This window comes from Equus asinus, chromosome 11, assembly GCF_041296235.1.
Source record: "Equus asinus isolate D_3611 breed Donkey chromosome 11, EquAss-T2T_v2, whole genome shotgun sequence".
NCBI lineage: Eukaryota > Metazoa > Chordata > Mammalia > Perissodactyla > Equidae > Equus > Equus asinus.
This window is the reverse complement of record NC_091800.1, coordinates 83562852-83575996: the sequence shown is the minus strand read 5'-3', so window position 1 is coordinate 83575996 and position 13145 is coordinate 83562852.

Genomic DNA, 13145 nt, shown 5'->3' with positions numbered 1-13145 from the left:
GTAACCGGCCTTGTGACCGCCCGGAGATTCAGAAAGTTGAGGAGAAACTTGATGGAATTTTCTTTTAAAAGTACCAAATAAATGAGGTCTGGTGTTTTTCCTCTTGATGGATCCAAGGGAAGTTTAAGTTTCAGGCACTGTTCTTGGGAAAGAAGAGACGGCTGCCTCTTCATGTCACTGGGTATAGATGTGGCTCCGGGCTCAGAGAGTGATGAGGAGGCAGTCCGTGCTCGGTAGACAATTTCCCCCACGGTGTTCTAGCTGTCCCTTCGCAAAGTTTCGGTACTGTGTTAATTTTAGCAAGACCTGCAAATGAACCAATACCCGTGTGTATATCAGGATGTGTATGCTGTTCATTCCTAGGGATTGTTTTTATGATCACGGGACGGTATCAATCTAAGGAAAAGCTTCTCGACACGTGAACCTTGAATCTGAGGAAGCAGCAGCAGCAAAAGGGAAAGATAAGAGCAAGGGGAACTTAGTGTTCTGACTTTTTTGCGGTGTGTTCGGGGAAGGACAAAGCCCCAGGAGTCACAGAGCGGGCTCACTGGGCAGTCAAGGAAATGGGGGCCTGTCAGAAGCTGGCCGGTCCTTTTAGCAGAAGCCTCTCCAAGACAGCAGCTCTCCCCAGGGCCCCGAGATGGAAGAAGGCAGAGCCACGTGAACAGCACGCCCGGGAGTCCCCTCGCCTTCCGGGATTGCGGTGGAGAGTAAGGCTAACCTCCTTCTTCTCCCCTCACCTTTGACCTTTAAATTTGCATAATCTGTTCAGGACCTTTTCCTTAAGGGTGGTGTGCCAAATGAGCCTACACAAAGATGTGGAGGCAACCTGTGACCGGCTGGGCACGCACTTTGAGGCGGGCTCCAGAGCCAGGAGATTGGGCTGAGCTCAGGCCGCAGCCTCCCCAACAGTGACGTCAGGGGAAAGGGAACTCGTCCGTCCGTGGCTGGGAGAGCCGAGAGGAGGTGAGCCCATCTTCAGGGACCAAGTCTGCAAATGGCAGCGCCTTTGGAAACAGGGCATACTGCATTGTTTTGAGATTTTCAGTTTTCTTGTCTGTCTTCCCTATCAGGCTAGGAGCTGCTCTGTGGCAAGGATGGGATCGCGCACCCCTGAGTTCCCACTCTGAGCCCAGTTCAGAGATGTCTATCAGGTGAACAGGTAAATGAAATCACAGAACGTTGCTACATCCTGGGGGCAAATGAAAGACTGAGGGAAAGGAACCCCAAGGGACCGCCTCAGCTTCCCACCCAGCCCCACCCAGTCCCAACCCCATGCCACCCCAACCACTCTCCAGCACTTATCAGTGTAAAGAAGCACAAAGTGCAGATAAAACAATTCTTCGTTCTGAAGAGACAAAAAAAAAAAAAAAAAACTGTGACAAAAGGAAATAAATGATTTTGAAGACTGTTAATGTTCTATTTTGTCTCTTTTATGTGAGTTTCACTAAAATAAATTTCTGCATTTCAATTATCCTAGTATTCCTATTGGTACAGAGGTCTTTTTTTACTTAAAATGCTTTTATTGAGATCCTGGCATTTATCCTTAACATATTAACACCCTCGGAAACTCCTTTTGGTATCTTAGGGAGGCAAAGCATTTGGAGGGTGGGATGAGGCAAAGGGCATTGAGGCTTGATGGTGCTTCAGTTTCCTCATCAGTAAAAAGGAGATGATAATATCTACTGCCCCTAACACTCTGAGTGAAGATGACAAACGGGTAATGTGAGGGATGCTTTGGAAAGATTCAAGTGAAAAGCAGAATGGACTCAAGAAACTTCAGTGCCAACCTTCCAGCCATTGCCAACTTGAAGAAAGGAGGAGGCAAATCAGGGGAAAAATACTGGGTAGCAATGAACTTTGCAGCCTTTAGAGTTTATTCCAAATTAATAATAATAAAGATTAAAATTTTGTAATTATTAGTGGATTGTGTTCTTTTAAGGGAGAAATGACTTGCTTCTAAGGAAAACCTGATAATTTTCTTGAGCTAAAAATGCTAAGTTTATCTTAGCAAAAACTGGGCATTCCCAAGAGGGAACAGATTAGAAGATTCCATGTGTCTTATCTGATTTGCTTTGTGTGAAGGAAGGAGTGAGGGAATAGAGCACTTTAGTTTGTGGCTTTTGTCCAACAATTGACAAATATGTGTGAATTATGAGCATGAAGACTGGGTGGAGAGTCACTAGCCAACTGGAAAAGTGCAGAAATGCCAACTAATAGAAGGAAAAATGGGAATGAGTGTTAACCAGAAAAGGAAAAAGAAGACAGAGGAAAGGATAACAAATAATGATCACAAAGTAAGACAGAGCAATAAAATAAGCATATCCATCATTACACTAAATGTGAATGAGATAAATTGCTCTATTAAAATCAGAGGTTATCAGACTGTGTTTCAAAAAAACCCCAGCTATATACTGTTTTGAAAAAAATCTTTCCAACAAAGTGATTGAAAAAAGGAAAAGTTGAAAATAAAGGGACAAGCGAACGTACATTAGCACATGCAAACAAAAAGAAAAAAGTGGCAAATTAATATCAGACAACTAAGAATTTAGGACTAATGGCTCTACACCAGACAAAAGCAGACATTAAGTAATAATGAAAGTTACAATTTGTTAAGATGAGCCACTAACCTGAATGTGGCAACAACTTAGTGACTAAATATAAATGACAACACAAATAAATAAAATAATAACACAACAGCAGTTTCCGTTATAATGGAACTAAAACATCCCCAAACAAGTTAACATTGACCTATACAATTTGTAAATGTTAACGAAAGTCCTCATATGCATTCAATGGCCGATAAGTAATTATAACTTTCTGAAATGCAAATCTCACCTGCATTCCTGATTTGGATCATGACAGTCAATACAAGAACTAATCTCAAGAACTGTCTTGGGCTTCTCAGGTACCCTAGAAAGTCCCTAATGTTAACAGGAGTCCCAAACAACTAGGCAGCCCAGTCTGGAAGTGGCTGGTTAGCTGGCTGACTTGCTCAAGGTTAAGGACTGGTGGTAGGTGATGCTTTGTGGGAATCTTTCTACCCACCTGCCTTGAGGGCACCTGAAACTTACAGAATGGTTTTTCTTCCTTAGGAGAACTGGGACTATTACTAACCATATTCCTGAAAGAGCAATTTTTCCTCAATAGACATTACCTTGCTTCCTGCATAGACACGTTTGTGAGAAGTTTTATGCAAATCAAATCCCATTTTCCAGTTGACTAACCTACCATTTCGAATTTGTTTTCTTTCTCTCTTGATTGATTCTCAATTGACAGTGGCTCTTACATTCTTGCTTTAAGTTTTTCTTCCCTCAGCCTTTCTACTGAAGCATTAATGATCACTAAACAAGCGATTAACTACACTTGGAGACAACTGCTTAAAGGAAATCTTCAGTGAATCCTTCTGCAAAGTATCCTTTTGTTAAGCGAAGGCTCCTCTGTAACATTAATAGTAACCGCCTAATTCGTCTATTTGGGAAGTTAGTGGATATCTCTTTTTGTTCTGCAGCATCGGTAACCTTCCTCCGGTAACCATCCCTTTAGTAGTGGAATCTCTGCAAAATCACTGATTCTCAGTCCACGAGGCAGCACAGGATCCCATTCCCAACTCCAAGGATGGAGGACACAGCCCAGACCCAACCAAAGAGCAACGTCTCCTCCACCCCAGTGACTCCTTCCATGATGGGCACTTTGCTCAACCACAGCCAAAGAGACGAAATGAGACTTCTGATGTGACTTCTAGAAAAGAAAATCTTTTTTGCCATTGGAGCTGACACTCACAAGGATATTGGAGATGGAGCCATTGACTCTATCATGTTAGTGCACGAAGATTCAGACTGAAGCCAATTTAGCAGAAGTCAGAGCAAAAATAATCCAACTCCTGATGATATTGTTTGACTCTTGAAGTACTCATGCCTGAAGCCAGTCCTACCCTTGAATTTTTCAGTATAGATGAGCCAATTAATTCGGTTTTTTTAAAAGGTAGGCTTACAATGGGTTTTCTCTGTTTTGAAACCTCTAACATGTCTTCAGACATTGAAAGTTCAAATTTTTGTGATTGAATTTTCTTATAAAGAAGCAAACAGTTATCTACCAGAAATAATTGTTGACACTTTTTAAATCAACATAGTTCTAATATTTGTGCACAGAACAGCAGCTCCTAGGAGCAAGGTTTGGAATTCTTTTCACGGTATTTCCCAGAACCCAGTGATCCCCAGAGGCGGCAAGTCTGTGTCTGGGTGTTTTCTCTGCCAAAGGAGAAGAGTTTCCTAATAGCACGGTTGAGATTTCTAAAATGTCAGCTCCTGAGCTCTCATAAGTACCAAATCATGGTTCTAGTGGGTTGACAGCATTTGAAAGAACCCACATCTGCATGAGAATTTAGAAGGCAGGGGTTCCGTGAATGTCGGGACGCTGACATCCCTCTTTAGAGTGGAGACACCCCAGCCCACTGCTTCGTTTTATTTCCCGTGACAGTAGCAGCCGCTGGTCTCAAACCATGATATTTGGAAACAGATTATGGTTACAGCCCAGGATCAAAGACATGAATTGACACTGTCTCTCCAGGATTTAAACTCTTCTCAAGGTTTCTGACTCTCAGACGGTGCTTTGCATTCTTTGGTTGAAACATTAACAGCATAAGACCAAAATTAAAAATGTATAAGATACTGAATTCTCTTCCCTGTCAAGCAATTGAAAATGCATTTTTATCGTCATCTCATTCTCTCTTACACATTTCTTGATGAAAAATAAAGATTTGGATCCTACAAGAAGTCCTAGATCCTTTTTATGACAGTGACCCTTGATTGTGTATATGTGATTTGCAAGGTTCCCGGAAGACTCCCTCGTCCCCAAATATTGCCAAATCCTGTGAACTGGCACGTTTGGCTCTTGGTGAGGGCTCTCTTCCAGGCATGTAGACAGCTGCCTTCTTGCTGTGTCCTCACACAGTGGTTGTAGATTGCAGCTGAGTTGCTTAAAACGCAGAACTTCATTTTCTTACAGTTCTAGAGGCCAGAAGTCTGAGATCAAGGTGCCCGCAGGCCTGTGCTCCCTCCGAAAGCTCTAGGGCAGGATTCTCCCCACCTCTCCCAGCTCCTGGGGTCACCAGGAGTCCTTGGCATTCCTCGGCTTGCAGCAGAGCACTTCAGTTTCTCCCTGTTCGTGTTGCTCTCCTTTTCTTGTAAGGACACCAGTCCTATTGGATTTAGAGCCCATCCAACTCTAGTGTGACCTCATCTTAATGAATTACATCTGCAATGACCGTATTTCCAAATAAGGTGGCATTCTGAGCTTAGGACTTCAACATACCTTTTTTGAGACACAGCTGAACCCAAGGAGTTCCAGATCTCACTGCTGGTGGCATGACTGGGCTGGCCACTCGATGTTGTGATGGGATTTATTTGCATTTGCTTTAAAAATGCTTGTTGTCTAGTCACTTTGACCAAAAAGATAATCCTGAGCATGAAATATTGGACAGATTACTTCCCCTGCTCCACACCTGGCTGGCAGTCTCCTCTGTAAACCGGGTTGCTGCACCGCCTCCCCTGGGGGTCTGCAAGGGTACACCCAGACACCACCGTGCTTGGCACCCGGTGGTTCCTTATCCCTACCCCAACCTGCTCCCGCTCCCTAGGAAATATGGATGTGACCACTGCCCAAAGGAGAGAATGACATTTGGAAATTGTTCCCAGGAATGTCAGAACCAGCGGCACTTACAGCAACATGCTGGAGCTGAAGGATTTAACTTTTGTTCTCTAAGTGGCATCGAGCCATCTCTCAGAAGACAGATGGACGAGGCAGTGCAGCAGGAGAGAGGCAGACACTCGAGTTCTCTTTCTAGCTCTTCCATTACCTTGATGCGTGACCTTCAAGAGCTTCTTTTTAAAAATATCTCTGTAGCTGATTTCTTCTTCATCTTTAAAGTGCAGGTGGCAGTCACGAATATTTGTTTCCTGCAGGTTTGGTTTTATAAACCTCTTCCCAGATGAAAAGCAGCAGGCAGCTGTGGAGTATTGTTCTTATTAATAACCTCATTTTGGCATAAACTCACCCACATCTCATACTTCACATTAATATTCCACTGCAGAAAATATGCTACAATAACAACTTGTGTGATTTCCTCCGTCTTCTTATATGGAAACTGATCTATACACAAGATAGTTAAATTGTCCTTAAAAATAACGCATTTTTTCTCTCTTTCCACGTCAATGTCCAAACATGGTTATGCCTTCTATATAGAAACGTCAATTTGATGGACCTCTTGGTTGCCAGTTGTATTAGTTATCTTAGTTACCATAACAAAATGCAATACACTGCGTGGCTTAAATAACAGGATTTATTTCTTACAGCTCTGAAGGCTGGGGAGTCCAAGATCGAGATGCTTGTCGACGTGGGTCCTGGTGAGAGCCCACTTCCTGGTTCTTAGACGGCTGTGTTCTCCTGTGGTGAAGAGAGAGAGAAGGAGGGAGCAAGCTCTCGGTGTCTCTTCTTATAAGGGCACTAACCCCATCATGAGGGCCCATTCTCATGACTTCACCAAACTGAATTATCTCCCAAAGGCCCCGCCTCCAAATACCATCACATTGGGAGTTAGGGCTTCAAACCTATAAATTGGGGGGGGGGGGGGGAGGCGTGGCACACAGTTCGATCCACAGCATCAGTGAGAGACTATTCACGGACAGAATTCTTTTGTGCCAGTCTGCTCAAGATTACTTATAGCTGGCGTTGTGGTGGGCTGTGGGTCTCTGAGGTAGGTATCTAGAGGTACCTACCTCTAGATGTGGGTATCTAGAGCTAGAAGATAATTGATTCGTCGTGCTGATGCACCACTGTCACCCCTGCCATCTCCCTGGAGGTGAGCCTTATCAGAGCTGCCCCAAGGACGCCCAGGCACGGGCACAAGTCGGGAGCCCCCAGACCAGGTGCAGAGGTGAGACCTCACCCCAGGTGAAGCAAGAATTTGAGGGCCTCAGCCTTGCCCAGGTTCGGGTGGCAGGACTCCCTGAATAGCAGAGTTCTGAACTCGTTGGGCAGTGCAAAGCGTCCTGGCTGGGCATACGAAAGGCCACGAGCCTCTGCTTCTAGGCTCCCCTGAGTTAGGCAGCCCCTCACTTCCCCTCAGCAGCCAAGACCTCCAAATGTGGTGCAAGTGTCTGGAAGACACAGCGTGACACAGAGCAGCATCTAGGTACCCTCTCTCACTTATATCCTTTGCACAATCTCCTTTCATCTTTGGGATAAAGTGAAAGTGATCTTGAATGAAGTCCAAGACCATCCACAGCATCCTGGAGCCTGGCTGGAGCGCTCTGTGCTCCGAGGTGAGCACAGAAAACACAGACCCGGCGCCCGGCTGCACTTCCTTTCCAACCTGCCACGGTGCTCCTACTGGACGCATCCTGAGGGCTCTGGCTGTGCACGGTCCTAGCTTCAGAGACAGCAAAGACAAAAGCCATGTCTGCTCAGAAACTGGCATTTCAGTGAGATTTTCCAAGCCACACAGTCGCCTGTTTTTCAGTAAGTTTATGGCACTAAGAAACAGAGACACGCACACGCACACACACCCACCCCAGAACTCCTCCAAAATAAAAAGAAGTAAAAAATCTCAATGTTACATGTTTGTGGGTGTCAAGTTTTGTAGCCCTCCATTTGCTGGTGTTTCCAGGGGGTTTGCCCTCACCCAGATTGAGAAGGGGGCTGTGGCATTCTCTCCAAGCCCACGTCTTTCATTCTGCAGAGCCTGACAGCATTTGGTTGTCAGAGTCAGACCTTTCTGGGCAAGATTGGGTATGACAGAGCTGCAAGGAGAACCACAAAAACCACGCATCTCAGGAAATCTTTTTGCCCGATGAGTCACATTCCTAATAGATGTGTTTTTCCATAAAGCGCAATTAATAATTCATCCAGCCTTTGTCAAACTTACCTCTATTGTCTTTGAGCAGAATGTGAAATACCCACAAGTGTTTGGTGCCATCGTCTTCCAGATTATGAAAGCAAACAAAACAGCAGAACTCTTCTAAGAAGCTGGCTCTTGATGCCTGCCTTTGTGTTGGTGAAAAGGACACAGAACAATCTTGAAAAGGCTGGACACGGAGAGAGAGAGCCAGGAAGCCTGCTTACGTGCTCCTTCTCTAACACTGCGTTGACAATGATTGAAAAGTAAATTGCTTTTTAATGAGTGTAGTATTCTCAGGGGGACGGGGCTAAAGGGTTAATTTAATGCTTGACCCATTAAAACCATGGACTGCAGCGAGTGGCTCTGGGGCTGACCGGACGATTGTTTCTGCGGGAGAAGTGGTTGAAAACTGAGCCCGGCCGGGGCAGGTAATCAGGGAACTCGGCATCGAGGAGAAGATGCGGCTGAGCAGAGCCAGAACGGCTACCTGAGATTCTATTACTTGTCGTCTCTCAAGCATAATAATGAGATTATGGAAACCCTAAACTGGCCGAGAACAGAAATCTGGCTGTCTGTCAAGTTCATTGTGTTGAGTTTTACAACAGCCTGGGTCTGGCTCCCTGAACCTGCGATGATTGCCCTGGGGAAGGCGTCAGAGAAATCCTGGTCAGCCTTCAGGCTGCTTGGATTTTGGCTTCTGACCAACGCGCCATTGTTTAGTGCATGAAAAACTTGCTAATGTTTATTTTTTCACCATATGATTCAAAAAGTAATAATAACACGATAGTGCCACAAGCCCTTCCCTCTCTGCGTCAGTCATAGATGTTCTGTGGGTCCTGAAAGGATGTGTTATGGATCCGTGAGCCCCGGGCTCCAGCCGCACCTGCACACTCAGAGTTCACAGCCACCCATTGCACGCCCTGAAATTGCCGTGTGTCCGTGTTAACCTCGCCTACACAGAGAGGGAGTGAGAGGAAATTAGGGCCAACAAAAGGCAGGAGCCGCCTTTATTCTTGAGGAAAAGGGTTGGCCTTGTGGGGAGGTTGTCTACTGTCTTGTTCAATGGGAAACCTGTTGGGTTACTGTTCGGATGCTCGTTGTGCACTGTTGCAATGCCGTGAGCCACCCCCGCCATCGTGACAGCTGCATTCCTGACCACTGACTGTAAGCCGGGTCCCCCCTGGGTCATTTTGCGTGTGCCAGCCCACTCAGTCCTTCCCAGCGCCCTGTGCTGGCAGTGCGACCATGAGTACCGTTTTCTAGAGTGAGGCACGAGGGGATAAGCACTTTGCCTGAGTTTCCACAACGAGCGGAAGCACCAGAGATGATGCCCGAGCCTGTGCTCCCGGCTCTGGGGGTTGCTGCCTCCTCCTCAGCAGTACTGTAGCTGGGCCCTGAAGATCGAGTCTTAAGAGAGTGACTTTGAAAAGCCGAGTGTTCTCTTAAGCAGCATAATAATTTGGAACAGCAAACAGGAACGATTCACAAGTGGCTTGACTTGCAAACAGCCTGCTGCCTAAGAACTGACTCCTCGCAACAGGTCTGTTTCCAGAGGCAGCTTCTGGAAGGGCGTGCTCAGTGTCTGTAGTTTTCTCCTTTCAGAGACGATTCGTTAATTAATATTGGTGATGAAAAGTCAGCTGGCTCCAAAACAGATTAAAGGAAAGGAAAGTTTCCTGGATAAACTGAAATTCAGCGTAACTCCCCACAAGGGAAGAAGGAACGATGTGCACACATTACTAGTCTCGGAATTCTGGGTGATGCCTTTCTAGAATTTTCCCTTGGCTATGGGTGTGCCCTGTGCTGACTCCATTGCTTTGCATCTCCTCTTTCCCCTCTGCAAAATGGGATAGTGGTTCTCGCCTCCTCATGTCACATCCTCAGGGCCACGGCCACCTCCTTCAGGTTCGTGTGCTTCAAATGAGACAATTTGGGTGTAAGAGCCTTTGGAAGCCAGACCTGACAAATGTGAGGCCTTGTGTCTGGGCCCATCGTGCCTGCTGACTCCTGGGGGTGTGGGTCACGTAGCAGGACTCTGGACCCAGCTGGCCACACCGCGAAGGGGTTGAGCGCAGGCACCTCCTCCAGCCATGGCTGCCAGGACACTGAGGAGCCTCAGAGTACAGAGGAAAGTGTCCTCACTGATGCCTTTGTGTCCTGCTGACTCTAAGCGGACCATAAGGAGTCAGCTCAGCCACTGACTTCCGAATCCTGCAGACACATCCGACAGATAACAGTGGGCCAGCAGCTCCAATGCAGCGCGATTCAGGTGTGAACTCAGTTGCCTTTCCTACCAAGGTGAGATCATCAACCAGGGCGGGTAAGCAAGTGTCTCTGTCCTACTTCTGACCTGATTTCCTCCATCGTCCATGCTCAGGTCTGCTTCATCCACCTCTAGCCGCTCATCAGCTGCTCCAGCAAGTGTGTGGGCCATTGGGTGTGTCCCCTGGGGAGGCACCTGGGGTCTGCAGAGGTAGGCTTCCTCTGGTCACCTGAGAACTTGCAGTTCTGCTGGACCAGTCTGGGTTCTGGCCAGTGCTCCCCTCCCCATATGTGGGCACAGACCTGTGAGGAGTGGTCTGCACGACACCAGCCCGGAAGCCGACAGACCCACCCTCCCCTGTTGATAGCATCCTGTAGATGGCCCCGTCACCACTAACAGTGGCAGCAACAATTGTGATAGCCTCTGTTCTGGGTCCCCCATTTCTATAGGAGTAGAAGCAGAAGGCGGTCCTTGGTATCCTCCCATAAGGGGCACAGGAGAAATTATAAATAGGCTGTAGTGACCCCTGGGGAAGCCCCACTGTTAGTGATGTCGCAACCACGGTATGAGCGTGTGCCTGTACCTGATTTGATTCTAAGGGCAAGTCTGAGGTTAGTTGGCCAGAGTCTCTTACTCCCATTTTACATACTTGTACTCACCCAAGACAGTGCTATTGATTATATTGAGCTAAAAATGCGTTGCTATTTGTTGTCCCTGAAAGGCCAGAAGAGCCCCGTGAGGGCCTGTCACAGCTGGTCACTGTTCCAATTCTGCCGGCACACACATTTTGGTAACCTGCTCAGGACCATGCCCTGTGTGGATAAAATGGTGACCCCTGAACCGGAAGAAGAATTTACAAGCCTGCAGCAGAAATTAGGTGCCGATGAATAACCACTCTAGAAGCATAATGCGCCACAAGATACGAGCCGCGAGAACTGTGAGGAACCATCACTTCTGGATTCCCGGGGAGAGCGTCATTTGAAAAAAGACCGTGGGAGAGGGTATGGGCAGGTGTAGATGTGACAAGTGCATTCCTGGTGGCGGGAGGAGCGTGCACGGAGCCGCAAGGCAGCAGGCAGCTCAGTGTGCGTGGACGAGCTCCATTTGCCTGGAGAACAGAGCAGACCAAGACCCCTGGGGGGAGCAAAACTGGAAGGGGGGTGGGGCCCTTGCTGGGAGAGTGTTGAATGCCCGAGTGAAGATGGCAGGATGCATCCAAGATAAAGGGGAGCAGTGGAGGGCTCCCCATATTTGAACACAAGACCAGAGTGTGCTCAGGGAGGCAGAACTGGCACCATGTGCAGGTGCTCCAGAGCCCCGGAGCAGCAGTGGGCAGGGATGGAGCCTGACTTGTGCTCCTCGCTGTCTCTCCACCCCTCCATAGGCTTGACCCGCAGGTTTGCAGTCATCTGTCCAGGAAGCAGCATCCACCTGTGGTCCGTGAGTCAGGCATGGAACAGTCCTTCCTGCAGAGTCCTGGCCACACTACTTGGCTTTTCTCTCATGTGGCCTCTGTACACCTCGATGTGAAAAGCTTTGCTCCCCTGATCAAACGGTTATTTGAGGTGTAACAGAATCCCATGCACTCAGTAAAGAAAAGAAAATGGAGTCCCACAAAATTCTGTGTAATTAGTCTTTAGAAAAGGCTTTGGGAGACCTAAAATCATGACTCAACTCTTACACTTGGTATTTTTATTAGTATGACCCTGTGACCAAATCTTGATAATAAAGATGGCTATGGTACACTGGCATAGAGTATCTTAATGATTCAATAACCCAATCCAATTGATTATAGCATCCACTTCATGGATCATGAAGAAATTAATATTCAGATGCTGAAATAAATCCTAATGCTGTGGATTTAGTGACCATTTCTGGACACTGCTTTGTGACTGTTCTTCATCACAGATTGCTGGGACAGATACTGGAGGAAGTCCAGATATAGCAAGGTAACTATATACTCACATGCATGTGTGCATGTAAACCCTAGTGCCAACATTGCAATCTTGGAATACCATTTCTCACCAAAAAGAACCAGATGGAGCTCCTTGGAGAAGAAGCTGATCTGGGCCTGGAAGCATAGAAAACGTGGGGAGACGTTGTCTCATAAGTACCGTGACGGAGCCAAGTTAAGAAGGCTTCTACTGGCCAAAGATGGGACAATTTGATCATCAAAGAATAATAACTGTAATGGATTAGAACACAACACCATGTCTAAATCCATGAGTTCTTAATGAAACTAAAAAAAATTAATTGGTACTACTAGAGAATGCTGATGAATAATTCATTATTTTGAAAACTAGTAAACAAAAGGAAGGTATCAAATATTTATCCTGCCTTTCCAGTATAAACTACTCAACTGGGCAACCAGAAATAATATGAGGAAAATTTCCTTTTTATAGAAGTGTTCCAGCTTATTAATAAGTGGAGAAGAAGTGACGGATTAGAATAGGGCTGTGTCCCAGCTCGAAATGTGTTAAGGTATCCAGACACTGAGCAGGAACAGCAGCCCACATCACAAGGAGGGAGACGGCCAGACATTTTTGCCTCCTGACAACACGCAGAACCACCTAGGAAGTGGTCTTGCCCTCCTCTCATGAAACCAGTCTGATCAAACCCCCAGATCGAATTATAATTTATGGGAAACACAGAGAAGCATGTTAGACTAAATCATGGAATGCAATCAGGAAAATCCCCAAAGTAGAAAACCCTATAGATCAATGATTGTGTCCTTCAACAAATAAATTATGAGGAAAAAAAGAGAGGAAGAAATAACAGTGAGACCATCTACTGAAAAAGAAGAAGCATTTAAGTAACATTAAGAAACATTTGAACCAATCACAATGTAGGAGCCTTATTTTGATCTTGACTCAAACAAATTTTCTAAAAAACTGAAAAAGTATTATATTTATGACATATATAAGTAAGATATATGACATTAAGGGAGGAGATTGAAAAATTTAAATGCTGACTAGGTATTTTATG